General features: G+C 41.1%; 1 pseudogene; it reads left to right on the top strand.

Annotated features, from left to right (window-relative positions):
* The first annotated feature begins 207 nt into the window (after window positions 1-207).
* LOC128518719 (adhesion G-protein coupled receptor G7-like) lies at window positions 208-23709 on the top strand (annotated as a pseudogene).
* The last annotated feature ends 57 nt before the right edge of the window (window positions 23710-23766 follow it).

Here is a 23766-nt window from a genome sequence, read left to right on the forward strand (position 1 = left end):
TCGCAATCCGAGGTTCCACTGTATATAACTAATAGCAATGCATTTAATATTACTAAATTTTTTATAAGTTTTTCATTTTTTTTAAAGATGATAGAAATAGAAATTTTTTTGCTTTAGAGGACTAGCACCAGATTTATATGCCATAGGTTGTTGACTGACATTTGATCCCATATTCTTTATTTTGTAAATGCAGTGATGGCAATAAGCATGGCATCAACTAACATCAAAACAGCTAACACCCCAGTGACCCACAGCACAAAAGCAAACATGCCAGTAACAATCAGCACAACAGCAAACATGCCAGCAATGAACAGCACAACAACAAACACCCTGGTGACAAACAGCAGAAAAGCATACATCTCATTAACAAATAGCACAACAGCAAACCCCATGGTGACAATTAGCACAACAGCAAAAATCTCAGTAACAACCAGCCCAACAGCAAACCCCATGGTAACAACCAGCACAACAGCAAACCCCATGGTAACAATCAGCACAACAGCAAACCGCATGGTAACAACCAGCACAACAGCAAACACCCCAGTGATGAACAGCACAACAGCAACCCCATGGTGACAACCAGCACATCAGCAAACCACATAGCAACAATCAGCACAACAGCAAATCCCATGGTGACAACCAGCACAACAGCAAATTCCATGGTGGCAACCAGCACAACAGTTAACACAGCGGTGATGAACAGCACAACAGCAAACCCCATGGTAACAACCAGCACAACAGCAAACCCCATGGTAACAACCAGCACAACAGCAAACACCCCAGTGGTGACAACCAGCCCAACAGCAAACACCCCAGTGGTGACAACCAGCACAACAGGTAACACAGCGCTGATGAACAGCACAACAGCAAACCCAATGGTGACAACCAGCACAACAGCAAACCCCATGGTAACAACCAGCACATCAGCAAACCCCATGATGACAACCAGTACAATAGCAAACCCCATGGTGAAAACCAGCAAAACAGCAAACCCCATGGTGACAACCAGCACATCAGCAAACCACATAGCAACAATCAGCACAACAGCAAACCCCATGGTGACAACCAGCACAACAGCAAACCCCATGGTGACAACCAGCACAACAGGTAACACAGCGGTGATGAACAGCACAACAGCAAACCCCATGGTGACAACCAGCACAACACCAAACCCCATGGTAACAACCAGCACATCAGCAAACCCCATGGTAACAACCAGCACAACAGCAAACAGCCCGGTGATGAACAGCACAACAGCAAACACCCCGGTGATAAAAAGCACAACAGCAAACCCCATGGTGACAACCAGCACAACAGCAAACCCCATGGTGACAACTAGCACAACAGTTAACACAGTGGTGATGAACAGCACATCAGCAAACCCCATGGTGACAACCAGCACAACAGCAAACCCCATGGTAACAACCAGCACATCAGCAAACCCCATTGTGACAACCAGCACAACAGCAAACCCCATGGTGACAACCAGCACAACAGCAAACCCCATGGTGACAACCAGCACAACAGCAAACCCCATGGTAACAACCAGCACAACAGCAAACACCCCGGTGATAAACAGCACAACAGCAAACACCCCAGTGATGAACAGCACAACAGCAAAGACCCCGGTGACAAACAGCACAACAGCATACACCCCCATGACGAAGAGCACAACAGCAATCACCCCAATGACGAACAGCACACCAGAAAACACCCCTGTGTCAAACAGAACAACAGCAAACAACAACGTGATAAACAGCACAACAGCAACCACCCCAATAACAAACAGCACAACATCAAACACTCCGGTGATGAACACCACAACAGGAAACCCCACATTGATGACTGAGTGCCAGCATGGTGGTCATAAAATTAACAGTACTTGCATCTGCCCCGATGATTTTATTGGAAACTATTGCCAGTCACGTAGGTCCTTTTACACAAAATTTTTATTACAATAAAACCCCAAAAGGGCCAGTGATGAATATTTTTAAATGACGGTAGCAACTACACAAATAAATGTATGCTTGTAAAAACATTGTGAAGGCTCTTTTAAGTTTGGGATCCTTAAGCTAATGTAGGAAAAAAAATCATATAGTGTTTATTTAGTGATGTGCTTCTCAGGAGTCCAGACTTCTAATAATTGAAGTGAACAATAAATCAGTTGTTGCTTTTAGGGCAACAGTGAAATTTGAGAAGTGAGTGCAGTTTAGTGACCAGACTGAGGCTTATATTTTATCGCAGTGTAAACACAAACAGGAAAACAGATGATGTTCTGTAATCAAATGCTTTATATTCTTCAACAAAAAGTTGAACTAATTGTGTTGTATTCTGTTGTATACTTAATACAAGTAATGTTTAAGTCAAACCGGGACTTCTAATAAAAAATTTTAGTCAATAAGGGCGTAAAACCAGATTTCAAGCACAGTACGGTGATGAGACGCAGTAAAACATTTGAAAGGTGCAAATGTTTAAAAGAAGACTGTATGTCTCCAAGCCATTTCCACATGTTTGGGACATTACAGGAGCTCCTAGAAGGCCAGCATTTCAGACATGAAACAGACAGGCAGTCTGATCATGGCTTCGGCATACTGAGAAAATGTTCTACTTTGATGGTGTTCAAGCACTAGTGAAACACTGGGATAAGTGCGTTGGTGTAGCAGGAGATTATAAAGAGAAATAAAGAGATTTTACTCTCGAATTGTGTTTCTCTTATTCTGCACAATCAAAGGTCCTACTTTGACTTATATATTAAAATATATATTAAAAATGCGACTAAACTGCCATTTATTGCCCTATAAAGAAATTCCAGTATGAAGCTAGAAGCTTTCAGATGACACCAAATACTGACTTGTTGTTTTAAACATTGTATGTTGTACAGTATGTCATCTTGTGTTTTTCTATTTGTTTTCTTTTAGTTTCAGTTGCACTTATTACATTCTTTTGTTTTTAATTAATCTTTGTGCCATGCTGTATAGTGTTTTACAGTTTGTTTTTACTTACAGCAAACTTCTGTCCTGAAGCGACTATTAATAGCCTCACGTTTCCAAAGACGGTTGTAGGACAAGCAGGGTATTCAACGCAGGTGTGTCCTCCAGTAAGCATAAATGGTAAATATCTCAGTTGTCAAGCTTTAATATAACATATGTACATATGAAAAAGTCTTAGGCATATGCATAGAACTGCTGAAGAACAAGGATGTCTTAAAAAAACATTACTTAATAATATAAAAAGTAGTGAAAAAAAGTCATTAATGGAACAATATCAATCATTAGTATGAAGAGCTTTTGCTTAAAATATAGTCTCAGGAACAATGAAGTGCAGCTTTATAAAGAAATGAGCTGAAAGTGATTATTTAAGTTTTGTAGCAATTTTTTTTGGGTGACCAAAATGATAAACAAAATGAATTGATCTGATTTTTGATGTTCATAAAGTTAACTTAATGTAAGAACAGTGTTTGATTGCAAAGTCTCTAAACAGAACATTTTTGTTTTGCTATTTCTTTGATGTACTGGTATCAAATAAAATTTATCTCCATGTGAACACATGCTGATGGTCTTGATGGCTTCAGGACTTCCCTTGTTAGCTGAACGCCAAATCATGCTTGGCTTTGCTAATTAATGATTACTGTCTATGGAATATTAATTAGTTGATTTTTTTATTTTATTTTAGCTGATACATATTAGATTTTCAGATGTTTTTTTTCTCTTCTGTGTCTGACCCATGTACTGTAGCTGGATTTCCAAAAGCCACTGCTCGGTGTATAAATAAAAATCTCACATTTGCTGCACCTCAGGAGCTGAACTGTAATTTGACCCTTAATACCATCGATAAAGATGTGAGTAAATTATAGCTTTTATTTTTTTGGCTTGCTCTTTAATATTTTTTTTAGTACTTCAAATTAACGCTGATTAATAAGATGTAAGGTATGAGCGATATCATGTCTACAGATTTATTATGAATATACTGCATACTGTACTGTACAGATTGCAAAGTTTTCATGTGTTTTTGCCTTCTGTCCCATTGTTTCCTAATGGTTTATATAATTTGATCTTGGATAACGGTTTTAGCTTTCCAATGCCAGTCCTGAACAAAGGCAGATTTTGGCCTCCAACACACAAATCCTTACTTCCAGACCAGAGAACCTGACCTCACAAAACATCACCACTGCTGCAAAGATAGTTAGCAGTCTGCTCATGATCAAAAACAGCAGTCAGGTACAGTCCGTTTGATTTATTTATACTTTAGTAAGGTAACACAACATGATAATTAGTAATTATCATAGTCTTACATGACTGTGATAGGCATTGATATTATTACAGTGAATATAACCAAGTTCTTGGAAAGTTTAGATGAATCCATGGTTATGGTGCTAATTAGACGATGTACACACTATGTTAACATTAAAAAGGTGAAATTTTGAATCGCGAGACACATGTTCCTATAGGAAATAATGTAAATGCAGATAATCTGTTTCAGCCACCCAAAAATATTACCAATATTACCAGTTTCCAACACTACATAGACATAAAAAACAACAAAACAATTGGTTGGACATAAAAACAATCAAAACATTTAGAACATAAAATATGAAATAAACAGAAATGAAACCAAAAGGTAATCTTAATTTATGATTCCGCTAGGTACCAGCTGCTTTAAAAAACAAACAAAAAGTGGCATTTCTTCTTGCTACTATTCTTGATAAAATTCTTAGGGTCTTAGGGTCCATTGTGCTATGTCTTCACTAAGTATTGCATAAAATGCATAAAAACATCCACCAAAAAATATGTAAACTTGCTTCGCTAGGTTTTCCACTGATGCAAACTGGCTTGGTCACTAATCTGATGAAAATACTTTACACAAATTTTAGTTCTTAAAGGGAAAAATCGCAAGGTGAATCTTCTAAAAAAAAAAGTGCCTAAATTGTTAAAAAAAATGAATTTACACTGGACTTATCTTTATTGCATTATTTTTATATAAGAAAATACATAAAATATCTTCAACTAGCATCTGTATGAATGTAATGAGGTCGTTAAATTTTTAAAATGTATTAATTTAATTAAAAATACAATGCTTTCAACTTTGTATAACAGTTCTGTAGTTAAGAAGTCAACATCACTGGAAAAAAAAAAAAAAACTTCTTTCCAAGTTTATCAACTTCCTGCTAAACATGTGACGTGAAACAAAAAAGCACCTTATTTTGTTTAAATGATATAAATGAAAAAATTGTAAAAATGTTTTATTTCTTTTGTTGTGTCAGGAAGTCTCTCTTGCAGCCATCACCACAGTCAGTCAGCTTCTTAACGCTAGCACGGAGAAATTCTACAGCGTCCCTTCTGATTCCATCATCAAGTACTGAATTAATTCATTCTTTAGTGTAACATATATATATATATATATATATATATATATATATATATATATATATATATATGCTAAGAAAAGTATGCTAAAAAAGTATGCTAAGTATATTAAATCCTACAGTAGCATGCCAAAGCATACTGTACTTAAGTGTACTTGCTCCAGACTAATGACTAGTATACTTAAAGTTTGCTATTTTGAAACAACAAATTTTGCACTAAGTGTACAGTATTTAAGTTTTAATTAAATGTGTATTAAGTATACTCTTGTCTGCTGAAGTGGAAAAACTTTAAGTATACTTAGTACACTTAGAGTACATGGCTGTGTGTGTACTAACGTACATACTTGACAGTAATTAATAAAATTTAAGTATATATTTAATGTATTATAAGTACATTACAGCTATTTTACCGTGTAACAAATACATGATTAATATACTATAAGTATATTCTTATTATAGCAGTAGCATGCTGTTATACTTCTGGTCAATTACAAATACTAAAAAAGTACACTTGGTTAATACAAATATACTTTATTGTATCATACAGTACACACAACCTTCCATACTACAGTACAGTTTTTGAAAAACATAACATCAGTAATTATGAGGCAGATTTTATTCATGAGTTCAACAGAATTAATTTGGGATCTTTTTTTTGTAAATTAATTAAGAATTATTTTACAAAAAACACTACTATAGTTTATTTGTGTTCAACATAACATCAGGTTTTTTCACAAACACACAAATTAAAATTTAAACTGTTGTGTGAACACAGACAGACATCAGTATTAGAGTATACAGTAAAACTAAAAGCGGAGGACTGATGTTCCGCCTATTCTAATCTCTGGTTGGCTGGAATAGTTGCAGACTTATAACGCTACTGCTGTTTGTGCAAGTGTAGCTTTATGACAGTGAGCGGACAGAAGAGTGAGAGAGTGCAAACATATTTTTTTTTAATGTGCAAAAGTAATTTTTACTGCACAAAAACAAGATTGAGAGCGCGTGCACAAGAGAGTAGTGCATTAAATATAAGTACACATGAATAAGTACATTTGAATTTAACTGATAATATACTGAGACTACTGTATATTAAAAAAATTTTTCTAATGTATACTTTCTGTACATTTGTACAATGATTATTTCGAGCATATATATATATATATATATATATATATATATATATATATATATATATATATATATACACAGTACCAGTCAAAAAATTTGGACACACATTCTTATGTTTTTCATACTTTTTTTTATTGATCTAGACATCATATATAAATACTAAAGACTAAATACTAAAGAACATGTTAAATAACCCAGAATATGTTTTATATTTTCAATTCTTCAAAGTAGCCACCATTTGGTTTGATGACAGCTTGGTACACTTTTAGCATTCTCTCAGTCAGACTCATGAAGTAATCACCAGGAATGGTTTTCCAACAATACTAAAGGAGTTCCAAATGTACCAATTGGCTGCACGATCACACCTCATCCTCCAAGCTTCTACACATTCAATGATTCCATTCACCCTCTCTACGTTTAAAAAAGACATGATGGTTGGAATCAAAAATCTCACATATGGATTCATCAGAGCAAAGGACAGTTTTTCACACAGTCTGCTCTGAACAGTGGATGTTGAAATACTGTATGTCTGCCGCTTAAACTCTGAGAAGCATTTATGCAGGCTCTAATCTACAGTGCTGTAAATTAGCAGATTCTGAGGCTGATCATTGTATAAAATGGTTGGTATATTGTATGTGTGTGCATGTGGGGGTGTGGGAGAAACGAGTCGGCCTCACCGGTGTAAATAAACCAGTCCAGGAGAATGATGATCTGTCCTGTAAAGCTGTCCTGATGGTGAATAATCCTAATTTTGGAAAATCCTCAACGAGACAGACTTCACAGTCCAATACAGCTCTGAGACAACATGGTGCCTGTTCAAATACGCAGTAAACACCATGTAGTGTTATCCTCTTCACGACATCTTCCTGGGTTCCCTTTAAATGAGGTCAGCTGACCCCGCTGTGTCACCAAGATCCCCCTCGAGATTTGGAGGCGCAGTCTCATTAGAGTATAATGCAGCATTAAACCAACAAACGTTTACCATGCTTTACATTGTATTTTTGTATCAAATGTGTAAAAGACTTACATTGTCCGATTTAGGAACAAATCTGACTTATGTATGTGCTCCCGGAACAGAACAGATTTTCGTAAGTCGGGGGCTTAAATACACATAGTGTTCTCAGAAAGTGTAAACCTGAAATTTGAACTAACCTGAGATTTACTATTTGTGTTTGCGTTCATTCTTTATGATTTTCACAGTCTTACCAAAACATCGCAGGACTTTGCCTTGCAGATGGAAAATGGACCAGAGTTTGTACAGCCGAACATCGCCATACAGACATATAACGTGTCCCAAGAATCAGCAATCCAAATAACTGATTTTTCAGGTTTGTGCAGAGGGAGGACTATGAAAACTATTTAGATTTTTGTGCTGTTGATTTTTGATGAAGGAAATTTTATTCTTGTTCTGTCAGATCACTTGATGCAGTCTGTATGCAATGAACCTAAATGTTGTTCATGAAACGAAAAACTCTTAAACACTACTATTTTTTTTTTCATATTTAGTAGAATTGGTGTTCTGCATGCCGCAATTGATATTCAGGGAGTAACAGAACTGAGCCTTCTTCTGGTCATCGCTTCTACAGCATTCTAAAGCATCACTCCCTGTTTTGAGTCAATTGAAAGGAGCTAAAGCCTGCTGAAAAAAATAGCTAAATGATGTCATGTGTTAATTTGCATATCGATTGTGTGATCACAGAGTTTGCATAGCAGATAATAGCAGACCAATGGTGTGCATACAGCTACCAACATCAGGTCATTTCAGCCTATGTGGTGTTGTAGCTAGTGGGCACCATACTGGTGTACTTATAGCAAACAGCTGCTTTTTGCTGTTCGTGAAGTTCCAGCGTTTAAAGAAGAAGATATTTTTTAAAGATTAAATAAGATCTTTTTTAACAATTACCATTGTTATTATTTTTTTATTAGATAAAATGGCTATATATTTAATAAAAATAATTTCATTTAATATTATTGTAAATTTATGTTTTATATTGTATTATGTTATGTTTGATTCATGTGAACAAAATTGATGAACATCAAGCTCAAAGAAGGTACCATGTTTTACAGCATTGTTAGAGGAGCCTCAGACTTTACTGCACTATTGATCAGGATTTAGAAAAGTAAAATTTAACAAAATGTAAATAAAACATTTGCTGTGGCACACACTGCACAGCACTGTCTGATTCTACTACTATTTCTAGTTACATGAGTCAACAAACCTTTTTGTGTGGCTTTGTCACAACTTTAATGTAAGGCTACTGTAAGGTAAAGTATCATTTGTGTGGCAGGATAATAATTTCCCAAAATTATATTTAATAAACTTTTTGTGGTTAGCATTGTGGCCTCACAGCTCCTGGGCCCAAGGTCTGATTCCCACCAGGTATGTGTGCATGGAGTTTGTATGTTTCCTCAATGCTTGGCATAGACAAAAATGCCAAAGACAAATGGTAGACTGATTGGCGTTTCCAAATTGCCTGTAGTGTGTGTAAGTAAGCGTGTAAATGTGTGTTGTAATTATGTTTTTGGATCTGATTGAATTCCATGGTGTGACCCGAGTCCCCTGGCTCCAGGTCTGCCATCACCCTGTTTTGGATAAACACTATAGAGAATGAGTGAGAGTGAATTTTAAAATGTGCCAGACCTGAAAAGGATAAAGCTTAATGAAAAAACTCATACACTTATGACTACTCTTTTCTCTCCTCTGTATCTGACACAGTGAGTGAAGGCACTAAAATTGGCTTTGTGCTGTACAACAACGATCAGTTTTTTAGATCTCAAATCTTCCATTCTTCACCGAACATCAAGAGAAGAGTGATCTCTGGAAGGCTGGAAACAGAAAATGTCCTTGACTCTGTTGAGTTCAGAATGAGGGCCCAGGTATGAGACATCGAAACTGCTCATTTAGACTTATGCAGAATTATGCACCCATATCAGCTTCTCGTGTTTATGAATCTTATCAGACTGCATGGTGATGTGTGTTTTGCAGAATGTGTCTTCTAAGCGCCTCTATGATTTCGCATGTGTGTTTTGGGATTATGACAGGAAAGATTGGAGCACAAGAGGCTGTAATAAGAAGCAGAGTTCAGTTTGTCAGACCTGTAGATGTAAAGGGATCCCAAACTTGGCCAACTTTGCCATGTTGATGGTGAGATCAGAATGCTAGTATATTATTTTTTTAGCAGTAATTGATTACTTAAAATGTAAAGCATATTATACTGTACTGTAAAACAGTGTAGGAGTTTTTGCTTTAGTTAAAGTGTTTGCATCCCAATATTATAACGTAACTATTGAAGACAATGATGTGTGTGTTATTTGCATATGTTTCGAATAAAATCATACGTGTATAATGTGTGTAATGTTTGTTATGTAAAGTATGTGGTCCATTGCAGAGTTTTAGCCCAAACCCTGAAAAAATCAAAGGTTTAAATGAGATTAGCATGATCGGCTGTGCTATATCTGTCATGAGTTTGATCATCACGGTGATATTTCAGATCCGAACCAGGTGAGAATGTAATTAAAGCATGCAGACTTTTACTAATTGACATTGTTTTTTGGACCATGTAGACCATAAAAGTGATGTAAGTTGTTCCTAAAGAATTAACTTTAGTTCCTGGCCACTTTAAATAAGCTAAATTACCTTGTTGTGCTTAAAGATGTTTATAATTATTTCCTAAAACACACCCAATGAGGTTCACCACTAAGGAGAAAGTAGAAGTTAAGGGCAAACACAATGATTATTTCTCAGAATGTTAGGAATGCGTCATCATCTGTGAGTAAAATTTTAGATGAGATTATACAGTACTAGTGTTAACAAATCAAATTCAAATTTTATTTGTCACATACAGTCATACACAGTACAATATGCAGTGAAATACTTACATGACTTCCAGTGACCTTAAGAAATAAAACCTTATACATAAGAAAATAAATATAAATAAAAGAAATACGTTAAGAATAAAAATTAACTAGTAAAATCTACTGTACCAAAAATATACTGTAATAAAAGGAATACGTTAGAAAATAAGATTAACTAGTGAAATGAGAACAAAATATCAATATAACAGATATAAAAATATATAGAAAAAAAATAGAAATAGAAATTTGTCAAAACAGAAATTTAGAAGTTATTTAGAAGTTCTAAATAACCTCTTTCACCGCCTCCCGGACGTTATATGACGCAGCCTTGTATGGTTCCATGTCCCCCGACGCAATTCCCTTGTTGTAGGCAGCGGTATGAGATCACAAAACGTCGCGGATGGTTTTATCCACCCACGGCTTCTGGTTGGGAAACGTTCTGATAGTCTTTTTCTCCATGGTATCATCCGCTAGTTTCCAGATGAATCCCACAACCACTTCCGTAAACACGCTGACGTCATCAGAGCTGTTTCGGAACATGCCCCAGTCTGCGTCATCAAGTGCGTCCTATAACGTGGCCACTGATTGGTCCGTCCAGCGTGTGACCTCCCTCTGAACCGGAACATTCTGTTTCAGCCTTTGTTTGTATTTTGGCATGAGAAAGATGGCGGCGTGAGGAGTACGAGATTGTGCCTTGTCGCCATCCTTGACTGTTGTATAGCAGTGGTCCAGTGTCCTTTCGAGTGGTGTGCTGATAAAAGTTTGGCGCTGCGAACTTGAGATTGGCACTATTTAAGTCCCCCGCCACAATAAGCGCAGCGTCCTGGTGTTGTGTTTGGTGTTGTGTAAGTGCCTCATGCAGCTCGCATAAGGTAGTGTCTATGTCCGCTTGTGGTGGAATATAAACAGCGCTGATTATGACCGATGTAAACTCTCGAGGTAAATAAAAAGAATGATACATGATGGCCAGTAGTTCCAGGTTTGGTGTGCAGGAGCGTTAAACAGAAACAACGCTCGCGTTGTTGCACCAGCTGCTGTTCACCATTACACGCCGCCTTCCCTTGACTTCCCCATGCAGTGAACTGAGAAGAACTCGGCCGGCTGGATGGCGTGGGCTGGCACCGCTGGGTTTAGCCATGTCTCAGTGAAGCAGAGGAGATTGCAATCCCCAATGTCTCTCTGGAACTTTACTCTGGCCCTGAGGTCATCGAGCTTGTTTTCCAGTGACTGGATGTTGGCGAGCAGGATGCTAGGCAGAGGTGTGCGGTGTGCTCTCAGCCTGTTCCTGATGCCGGCTCGTTTCCCTCGGGGCCGCCACTTTGCGTTGCGTCCTTTGTTCTCCCTCAGAATCTCACTCGGCCAGCTCGGATCCGGAGTTAAAAACGTTGAATTGTGAGTACATTGTATACCAATAGAAACAAGAGTGTCTCTATCATACCTAGTGTACTCAATGGTGGTAATTTGACTGTTTTTAAAACGCTAAAAACTAACTTAGCAAACAAAAACAAAGAAAAGGTGGTTGGAGCAGTCCACTGAGCTCACTAGCGCCATCTTGGATTCCGGAACATTTGTGTTCCCTTTCAAAGGCTACACTCGATGCTCCGTGAAAACGCTATGGGAAACATCTTGTCATGTTGCCGGTTGTGAAGCATGTGTGTATCAAACACGCCAAATTTTGGCTTATATAACCTCGGTCGGGTGACGTCATCTGATGAGACGCACCTGCAGGTTATAAATAGGAGTGAACCGGAAACATTCCTCAAATCTTTTGTCTTCACTGACCTTGTTGTGTATGCGTGTGTGTTTAAACCAGCAAAATAAGAAAGTGTTTAACTCACCGATATGGCAGAGTTTTAATTGAGATGTCCCTCCGTGTCTGATAAATACATTTCGGAGGGCGATCTCTACACTTTACTGCTTCGAATAAAGTGCTCGCGCGCGCTCCGCATTCCTTGAGAAGCACCGGGTTGCGGCGCATTTCTGGGGCTTAAAACGCGTGTATCCAGCAGAGCTGTGAGAGACGCGTTTTCCTATCTCTTACTTCCTCGTTGGATCGGGAAATCCCTCTGTCCGCTCGCAAGCGCGCGCTGCGCTTCTTGTGAATGGGCAAGGATAAACATTCTCTCTCGCTCCGCGGAGATGGAAATAGCACCCAAGCACAAAAAAAAAAAAAAAACATTCGACGGCAGGTTCTGTCGGGTGGCCGGGGGACGGAGCCTCAACAACGCTCTCTCCCTTTTTCTTAGCAATCTCCATATGAGTTAACCCTTTCATGGAGTAAGCTGTATCTATTCTTTGGTGCTCCATTGCACACCATGATGGTTTTGCAGGTCTGCCAGGCTGACCTGCTGAGAGACTTGAGTACTGGCGGGGCTCTTCAAGATAGGGCGTTCCGGAATTACGCCGGGCCACAGACTTATGGCTGAATCTCAGCAGCATCAAGCATAGGATTGCGCATTCCTCCTTGATGCCCCTATTTCGCCTTTCGGCCTGTTTGGCGATGTCGTTAACTCATTCGAGACTAGGTTCATGAGGCGAAGTTATATGAACAAGCTCTCGGAAATTCCTTCCCCGCTGTGGTCAAGAGTCGGGACTGTCGGCCACCCAGTCTCGACCGGGTCTGACGCTTGCAAGGCGTGAAACACACAAGGAGAGTGTTTTTGAGCCGGGCACCCCCTCGTAAAGATTGGGGTGCGTCGTGCCTGCGCTTTACAATCCGCCTCAAAAGAGCTCAGACTGGCATATTGTCTTCTTCACAAAGAAGCCCTGAGGTTCATGTGCCCAGGACCATGGGGGTGGCCCCCCAATAGGTAGAGGCACGTAGGATTCCTTTCGAGAATGAAGTGTTCTCCCTGGCACCCCAGGAGGTCGGTGTTTTTTGCTCCGCCACCACTGGTGTTTCGGGCAACACCAGTCTCCAATAAAGTGTTAGCTCTTCGTGTTTTTCCTGCCATGTTTCAGGATGACGAACATCAACATCCCCCACCCGCACCCATCTCTCACCCGCACATATATGAAATGCATGGATGTAGTTCTGGCGCTTACGACTCCAGGGCATCCGTATTTAAATTACATAGACGACTGGCTGGCCCAGTCTCAGTACTGTAGCTAGCGCTTTGACATCAGCATGTCAAAGTCATCAGTCATCCTAGCTCATCTTTGTTTTTTTTTAGGATTGAGACCCAACGCCATGAAAAGCGTGCTCTTTCCTGTTCAGAGGACAACATATTGGGTGTCACATGGGATTCGATCGTAAGCGGGCACAGTTGTCTCCCGCTCGTGTCGAATCCATTCTCAACACCCTCAAGGAAATCAAGCTAGACCGGAAAGTGACCATCACTTTCATAGATCTTAGCTCTTATGACAGCTGTATCCACGGTGACACCTTTGGGCTTTCTGCACATGGGAGCATTTTAGTTGTGGCTAAGAACCTGGGGATTTCACTCTAGGGCCAATCCCCAATAAAGGTTACACGCCAGGTGCTTCGTACCCTTCCTATGTGGTTTAGACCCCGGTTTCTGACTTTGGGTCCCACTCTAAGTCCGTCTTGTCGTCGCTGATGCTAACGACAGATGCTTCCCTCATGGGCTGGGGTGCGGTCTTTGATGACCGTCCAGCCCAAGGGAGCTGGAGAGGCCATCTTCTCGCGCGGCACATCAATTGCCCCGAAATGATGGCTCTATTTCTGGCCCTAAAGCACTTCCTCCAGCAGTTGAGAGGCTACCATGTCCTAGTGCGGGTGGACAACACTATGGCAGTCTCATATATTAATGGCCAGGGCGGACTGTGCTCGCGCTGCTAAATAGCTAGCGCACCAGGTTTCTGTCCCTCAGGGCGAATTACATTCCAGGGCATATGAATGTGGGAGCAGTTGTTCTGTCCAGTCAATCTCTGACACACGGGGAATGGAAACCCCACCCCAAAAATAGTCAGTCAATCTGGGAGAGATTTCAGGTAGAAGAGGTGGACCACTTTGCCTCGCAAGATCAGCAAATGTCTCCTTTACTACTCTCTGACTCTTCCAGCTACCCCGGATCTGGACGCCGTGGCCCGTACATGGCCCTGGTTACGCCTTTATGCGTATTTTCCTGATAGCTCTGCTCCCGGGAGTCTTGGCGAGGGTCCATCAACAGTGTTTGCGCCTCTTATTGATAGCGCCCTGTTGGCCGACCAGAGTGTGGTTCTAGTATCCCTCTTCAACGGCTCACCATGGGTGATTCCAATGAGGTGGGATCTTCTGTCTCAGGCGCAGGGGACGGTATTTCATCCCCGGCCCGAGTTTTGGAACCTTCACGTTCAGTCCCTGAACGGGACCAACTAAGTCAAGCTGGTCTTTCAGCCAGCGTAATTAGGACTATCCTAAGTGCTAGGGCTCCCTTCCCTAGAAGAACTTATGCCCTTAAATGGAATGTATTTGAAAGATTGGTGCATGACGAAGCAGGTAGACCCAGTCCACTGCCGAACTGTTTCAGTGCTGGAGTCTCTGCAGGAAAAGTTGTCCTCGGGCTTGTGCCCTAGTACCCTCAGGACGTACGTCACTGCTATTTCAGCCTGCCACGTCCTGATTGGTGTGGTCCTGATTACTGTGACACGGTCCCTTTTGTGGGTTTTATCTATCGTGCTTAAAGAGCCAATTAACACCCTTTTTTGAACCACTAGAGTCAGCGCCTCAGGTTTCTGAACTTTAAGATGTTTTGTTTCTAAGGGCCGTTACCTCTCTGAGAGGATCTGTCAATCTCCCCATCCTGCCTAGACTTTGCCCCTGGGCTGGTCAGGGCCATTTTGCATCCTCACTGAACTATCTTCCGAAAGTTCCATTTTCAACATGCACCCTGTTGTTTTTGAAGCCTTCTGTCCTCCGCCTTTTACAGCTTCGGAGCAGGAGAGACTTACTGTGTCCAGTACGTGCTCTTCAGATTTGCGTCCACACCATCAGCCAGTGGCATAAGTCAGAGCAGCTTTTACATGTTTTGGGGCCGCAACCGGGGGGGCGGCTGCCACTACACTGGGTGAGAGATGCTATTGCCCTTTCCTATGGGGCGCGTGGGCTCACTTCGCCTCTAGGAACCAGGGCTCATTTAACCAGGGGGATCGCCTCATCTACTGCACTAGCACATTTGTTAGATTTTATAATATGGATGTTCATGCCACTCCGGGCTCACAGGTCCTCGAGTCAGCTTCCCAGATATAGTTTTGAGACCTTCTCGGCCTTGTGCGCACACGCTACACAACCTTGGGGTCCAGACACTTGCAGTGCGGCGGCGTTGGTATTCTCGTTCCCATAGCGTTTTCACGCAGCATCGAGTGTAGCCTTTGAAAGGGAACGTCTCGGGTTACTTTGCTGTAACCCTGTTCCCTGAAAAGGCGGGAACGAGATGCTGCGTCCCAATGCCGGACTGCCTACGTGACCGGACGTCCGTTCAGACAAATCAATCTGAGGAATGTTTCCGGTTCACTCCTATTTATAACCTGCAGGTGCGTCTCATCAGATGACGTCACCCGACCGAGGTTATATAAGCCAAAATTTGGCGTGTTTGATACACACATGCTTCACAACCGGCAACATGACAAGATGTTTCCCATAGCGTTTTCACGCAGCATTTCGTTCCCTCCTTTTCAGGGAACAGGGTTACAGCAAAGTAACCCGAGACGTTTTGGAACATATGAGACAAACTGGTTTTAAACTACTCTCTGGAATAATTAATTTCTTTATGCTTTTTTGAAGATTCAGTTTTCAAATGTTACCTTTTTTTGCAGTAAACCATGCTGTGTCACATGTTTGTTTGTGTTTTGTGAAGATTTGCGTACAGAACGTATGGGGCATTACGATCATTTCTGTGTCTTTTCATGGCATAAACTATCATGTTGATTGGCTCTGTTGAGTGATGTCTATAGCTACTCCCACTTCGTGGGCAAAAGTGCTATATTCATTCAAAAAGTCATGGCTGCTATGAGGTAATCTGGCACAAAACTGCTCATTACATTCATTTATGGCGCAGACTTACCTTCGGGCAAAATTTGATTCAATCTGTACTGTGAACCACTGGCTTATTAGTTTAGCACCATTTGACTTAATCTGAACAGAAAGTAAAGCTCTATTTACATTAGAACTCATCCCACTCCCTCAATCAGCAGTCACATCATCAATAAACACCAGTGAGCCAGTTCCATTAGGAGCCATTACACACCCATTTGTCTAACAGGTGATGTGGTACACATTGGAACTTGAGCCCTTTCTTTCCTTCTCCATATTCATCTCATCCAGTCATTCTGCTACAAGTTCATCTCATTTGGAAATTGTTCAGGATTTCTGCAATACGGTTGTTTTTCTGTACTTAAGTGTTTCCAGTGCACTAATGAGCCACAATCCCATCAAGTGTGCAACCTGTCCCATCTACTTAACTGATTATTGCTTTCTTTCAGAACTGTGCTTGACCATGCCTCCGCCACCACACCTCTTTATTTACTGTCATGATTGTGTTTCTTGATTGTAGACTTTGACAATAATACTCCGATCACCTCAATAGTGTTCTTGAGAGTGAACAAACTGATCATTAAGTTTAATTGTGCTCTTTTAGGGATTAGTTTTTTTTTTTTAGGTCTCCAGTGCGTTCCTTGTGTTTAACTATGAATGTCCCACATGTTCTCTGCTCCTAAGGTTTTTGCTATCTCTCTGACTGGCCTGTTAATTTTTCCAGGCCAATGATGTCCTTTTTCATTTGCATTAGCACCTCTTTGGAGAGCATTTTGAGAGTTCCCTTGAACGGCTCCTCAATGTAAATTCAACACTTGGATTCAACTCCAAAGCTTTTATTTAATTAACTTTTTATAAAATTATTAATAAACAGTCCACACCTGGCCATTAAACTGATTATCAGGCTGTTGTCTAATTACACATTCTGTGAAAATAAAGGGACTTTGTTAAAAAATAAATCACTGTAAAAAGGTTAACAGTATTTTTGTAAAGTCAGTTAAATTAGATCCATTATGGTAGTGTACAAAGGCAAAATATTAAAACATTGTGTCCTTGTTCAAATACTTATGGACCTGACCTGACTTAGCAGTGAGATGTTATATTTTAGTACATTGTCTGTTAAATTTTTAGGATAAAGATAATTTTTGTGAAGATAATACAATAATAAATATTTTTTATTAATAAAATAATACAGTTATCATTATTATTATTAGTAGTAGTAGTAGTAGTAGCATAGACATCTGATATGAGTTAAATCAAAATTAAGTTTTATTAAACATTAAACACATTAAAGTTAATAACATCTTTTTGTTTTTAAATAACCTGACTTACAGGTGTTACCTTTAACTGCTTACTAATTACCCGAACAATCCTTTGTGCAGGAAATCAAGAAGACCCAGTCCTACCATCCTGATGGTCAGCATCTGCATCTGTATGACCATCGTCTACCTCATCTTTAGAATTAAAAACTCGATCCCTGACTCCAAGATTTGCGCTTCAGGCAATGTCATTCCTCCATCTGATGTCCATCAAGACCCAGACAATGGGGCGTGTACTGCTTTAACCGCACTTCTTCAATACTTCCTGTTAGCAACATTCACTTGGAGCTCGCTGTACGCTGTGCACATCTTCCTCCTGATTAAAAAATACCTTCTCTGGGCTTCCTCGATACTTCAGTGTCTTATCCATTGTAGTAGGCTGGGGTGAGAGATAGGAATTTGTCTTGTCTTACCAATAAAAATGTGATCATATTGCTAAAAAAAACAGAATTAAATTTAAGTGGTCTGGCTTCAAAAAGGCTGGACTTCACAGTGTAATTCTTTATCCCCATCTCCAGGCCTTCCAGCAGTAGTGGTTGGAATCTCTTTAGGAATTACGTACCGCAACAGTAACCCATTAAACTACAGACAGGAGGCAATGTGAGTGATATGCTTAATTTCCTGGTTCATTTAGATTAGAAGACGATATGTTTTTTTCCACACAGGGTGTCCTAAAAGCCTCCATACACAGAATCAACAGTTTCTGGGTTCTTGGCTTGGTCAGTCCCCAGATCCCAAGATATAAGCTTACTTCACTTTTGACTGTTGGGGCACATACTGTTGCGGCAAATATACCTGTTATCCCCAGCGAAGTGATTAGGAAGAGACGGGGTTGTCGAGCTGGGAGACAGTGTCATCGCCCGAGAGGGAGACGTTACAGACCATTTATCCCTTATGTTATTATGGGAAATGTAAGATCTCTCGGAAATAAGATAAATGAGCTAACAGCGCTAACCGGATCTCAGAGGGAGTACCGGCAGTGTAGCATCATGATGCTTACGGAGTCCTGGCTAACACTGCTAACACCGGACACAAATGTGGCACCGCCCGGCTTCCCGCTGCTGCAAGCAGACAGGACGAGGAAGAGCAGTAAGAGGAAAGGAGGGGGGCTGGCAGTGTTTGTGAACGACAGATGGTGTAACCCTGTGCACATCACTGTGAAAGAACAACTCTGCAGCAGAGACATTGAGCTATTAGCCATTAGCATGCATCCTTACTATCTTCCAGGAGAATTCTTGCATGTGCTCGCGATAATAGCGTATGTCCCCCCTTGGCCAACGCAGAGGCAGCTTGTGACTCTCTTCACTCTGTAACCAGCAGACTGGAAACGCAATCGCCAGGAGCCCTTTTTTAATATCTGGGGACTTCAATCATGTATCACTACACTCTACACTGCCCACCTTCACCCAGTATGTGACATGCACCACCAGAGACAATAAAACATTGGACTTACTGTATGGTAATACAAAGGTAGCATACAGTTCATCACCTCTCCCTCCCCTGGGAAGATCTGATCACAACCTGGTGCACCTTGCTCCTGTGTACAAACCCCTAGTGTGCAGGGAGCAACCAGTCACTCGCACAGTGCAGAGATGGTCGGAGGAGAGCAAGGAGGCTCTAAAGGACTGTTTTACGTCTACTGTGTGGGAAGTGATTTGTGACGACCACGGGGAGGACGCCGATAGCCTTGTCATCTTGTCACCTGCGTGACGGACTACATTAACTTCTGTGTGGATAACACCGTACCCACCAGGACTGTGCGGTGCTTTTTAAACAACAAACCCTGAATTACAAAAGAAATAAAAGCTGTCCTTAAGCAGAAGAGGAGGGCCTTCAAACCTGGAGACAAGGAGGAGCTGAAAAGGGTGCAGAGAGAGCTGAAAGGACTGATCAGGGATGGGAAAGACAGCTACTGTATAGGCAGAAGATGGAAAACCAGCTTCAGAGGAACAATGTTAGTGAAGTCTGGAGAGGCCTCAGAACCATCTCAAGCCACAAAGATGTGAGATGGGCAAATAAACTGGATCACTTCTTCAACAGGTTTGATTCTTCTAGGATGTCTTTAACATTGGCTGCAGACCCCCCCACCCCCAATGCTGCTGCTCCACCTCTGACCGAAAGATCACTTTACACATCCTCTCCATATCCTGCTCACTTTTCCCCAACCCCAACCACAGCATCCAGTACACATCCAACACATGGCTCCAGTCTGTCTCTCTCAACCATTCAGGTCAGGAAGGAACTTAGGAGGATCAAAGCCAGGAAGGCTGCAGGTCCAGACGGAATCAGCTCAAGAGTTGTCAGGTCTTCCTCAGATCAACTGTGTGGGGTAATAGAGCTCATTTTCAACATGAGCCTGAAGCTGGGGAGAGTTCCACAGCTCTGGAAAACCTCTTGTGTGGTACCAGTGCCGAAGACTCGACATCCCAAGAACCTAAACAGCTACAGGCCCGTGGCTTTGACATCCCACTTGATGAAGACCCTGGAGCGGCTGGTCCTGGCTCAGCTTCGGCCCCTGGTGAACTCATCACTGGACCCACTTGAGTTTGCTTACCAGCCTGGCACTGGAGTAAAGGATGCCATCATTTACCTATTGCATCGTTCCCTCTCTCACCTGGAGACTGCTGGGGGCACTGTGAGAATCATGTTCTTTGATTTCTCCAGTGCCTTCAACACCATCCTTTCCACAATCCTGAGGGACAAGCTGGAGTACACAGGAGTGAATCATCATCATCATCTCACAACATGGATACTAGACTACCTCACTAACCGACCACAGTACGTGAGAACTCAGGGCTGTGTGTCGGACATGGTGGTCTGCAGTATGGTGGCCCCACAGGGAATGGTTCTGGCCCCGTTCCTCTTCACCATATACACTGCAGACTTCACTCAACTTCACCAACTGCTTCCTGCAGAAGTTCTGAATCTGCAATAGTCGGATTCATCACTGACGAGGATGACAAGGAGTACAGGGAACTTAACAAGGACTTTGTGGACTGGTGCCAAAGGAACTTCCTCCAGATCAACACTAGAAAAACCAAAGTGCTGGTGGTAGACTTCCGCAGGCACAAACATCCTCCACTACAACTACCGAACATCCAAGGCATGGTCATTGAGTCTGTGGAGAGTTATAGGTACCTTGGTGTTCATCTGAACAATAAACTGGACTGGACTCACAATTCAAATGCACTCTACAAAAAAGGGCAGAACAGGTTTTACCTGCTGCAGAGGCTCAGGTCTTCTGGAGTGCAGGGCCCACTCCTGAAGTCCTTTTATGACTCTGTGGCGGCATCGGCCATCTTTTACGGTGTGGTCTGCTGGGGCAGCAGCATCTTTGCTGGGGACGGAAAGAGACTGAACAGGCTGATTCAGCGGTCCAGCTCTGTTCTTGGTTGCCTTCTGGACACAGTGGAGGTGGTGAGTGACAGGAGAATGGTGGCTAAGCTGTCATCCCTGTTGGATAACATCTCCCATCCGTGGCAGGAGTATCTGACAACACTGAGCAGCTCCTTCAGTGGCAGGCTGCTGCACCCACGATGTGGGAAGGAGAAATTCCGTAAATCTTTCTTGTTAACTGCTGTCAGACTGTACAACTTAGACTCATTAGCCACATACGCACAAGCAAACGCATAAACGAACAAACACACATCAAATACACCATGGTAGTTATGTGCAATATTACAGTATGACGGAACATGTTAAACTTTATAGCAAGGTGCAATATCTCTAGTCATGTGCAATATTATTGTGGAACATGCAATTTTTCTTTCTGTCTCGGGGAACCACCATAACTGGGCAAAGTGCAAGTTAGAACATTTAAAACATTTAAAATATTATTGTAAATGCCTGTCAATCACTCTCTGTATCTAAACATATACTCATTGGGCACAAACATATTACTTAGTCAACTGTGTTTACTTATAGTCTAAATATATATATATTTATTAATTTTTTTTTTTACTACACAGATTTCCATATTCTATAGCCAGATTGTATAGTGTACATCTGTACTGTTAGTATTTTTATTAATTATATTTTTTTCCCTATTTTTATTTTATTTTACTTAATTCTGTTGTTTCTTAATTTTTTTACTTTGTACTGTCCACTTGCTGCCGTGGCAAAACAAATTTCCCACTTGTGGGACTAATAAAGGTTTATCTTATCTTACCTTATCTTATCTTATTTTTGATGATAAACCTTGGATGCTTTGAAGTGGTTATACAAGAGGCGTTCAAGTCAAACTTGGCTGAAAAACATAAAATTGATTTACAAAAGTCTTTCAAGCACATTACCGTGATGACACTTTGCAATAAAACATTTGAACGTTACAATTTTTTTAAAGAAGGTCCTAAGTCCGTGAATGAGGATCCTGGCCGAAGGTGTCTCAGAGCCCACTGCAGTCAATTCCGTGAACATTCAGAGAGTGGAATGCTTGCTCCTTGAAAATTGATTAAAAAACTTCTCAGAAACTTGTGGAAGAGACATCTTTTAGTGTGATCTGTACAGTACAGGACCTCAGCTGGGAGTTATTGCCACATCTCCCCGTAAGGTCCAAGCCATTTCCATATGTTAAAGAAGTGCCTGGGAGGCTGGTATTTTGGACATGAAGCAGACAGTCTGATCACGGCTCCAGCGTAATGAGAAAACAATCTACCTTGATGGTGTCCAAGCACTAGTAAACAATGTAAACGCCCCTTGTTTGTAATTAATATGGACTCATCTGGCCAGTGCTGTCCAAAAGTTTAATAAGTAACAGATTAAATATACATATACAGTGGTTGTTGCTAGATTTAAGGCCAAAGATTTTAGCGTGTAATTTGAATCTGTGTGTGTGTGTGTGTGTAGCTGTTGGCTGGCTGCACTGGACAAGAATAACAGATTTGATATGATAAAGCCAATGCTTTGGGGTTTTCTTCTCCCTGTTGCTGTAATGCTCCTCTTCAACATCGCAGTACTCATTTACTTCTCATACACCATCTGCAGAACCAACCCCGACCTCAACAGGTAAGTGTGAGGTTTGTGGGTTTGTATGTGGGTGTACAATATATGGAACCATACTAAACAACAATGACAATTTTATTCCCTCTTAGTATATTGTCAAATAATGTTTGTCAGATTTCATATGCAGAAGTTTAAAAATAAGCTTTAGAGTTAACATTAGCCTTGTCCATAGTTCACAGGTCACACCTTTACGAAATAAAATGTTGGGCTGCGTTTCCATGTCAGTGGTTCTCGGTGTGACCTGGGTTATCGGCTACTTTCTGCTCCTGGAGACGAATGGAAGCACTGTGCTCAGCTTTGCCTTCTGTCTGTGTAACACCACTCAGGTATGCACTTCTGCTCGTAACAACAAATAAATTGTTTTATTTTACTTCCTCCTATCTTGTGAAATTATGCTCTGCTTGTTTTTCATGGTCCAGACATTATGCCAAATAAATAAAGGTCACAAAAGTCTTTATTTAAGCCATTTATCCATCCTAGGCTAACTGTGGAGGTCAATGGAGACCATTGTATTTATTCACATTTTTATGGCCTGGGTAGGACCTCCAGTCAACATTCACAGGCATACACACAACAGGCAATTTGGAAACCCCATTTAGCCTAACCTGCATGTCGTTGTACTGTTTGAACTTAGCTAATTCATGCGTCCAAATTATCTATAGTCATTGTGTGTTTGTGTGTGTGTGTGTGTGTGTGTGTATGTGCGCATGTGCCTTGCGATAGATTGGCACCTCGTCCAGGGTGTACCCCATGGAGTCCTTTAGAATAGGCTCCAGACCCCCAGTGAGCCTGTACAGCATGAGCGCTATAGAGAATGATTAAGGGCGTTAAATAAACCTGATAATTTTAACAAACCTATGTTCTCTCTGCTAAAGGGCATCCAGATCTTCGTGTTGTTCATGTTAAGAACTTCAGCGTTTAAGAAGAAAGCCCTGGCTGTTTTCAAGCTCATCCCACGTCCTGTTATGGCGAATCACAAAAAGACGTTCAATGTGGCGGACACAGCAGAACCTGAGCCTAAGGAGAGCTACAGATCCATCAACTTTAACTTTTACTATCTGCATCACTGACAGAACTGAATGAAATGAGTGTAAATATGAGTTGTATAAACTTAGTTGCTGGTGTCA

Source organism: Clarias gariepinus, chromosome 3 (assembly GCF_024256425.1).
Source record: "Clarias gariepinus isolate MV-2021 ecotype Netherlands chromosome 3, CGAR_prim_01v2, whole genome shotgun sequence".
Classification (NCBI taxonomy): Eukaryota; Metazoa; Chordata; class Actinopteri; order Siluriformes; family Clariidae; genus Clarias; species Clarias gariepinus.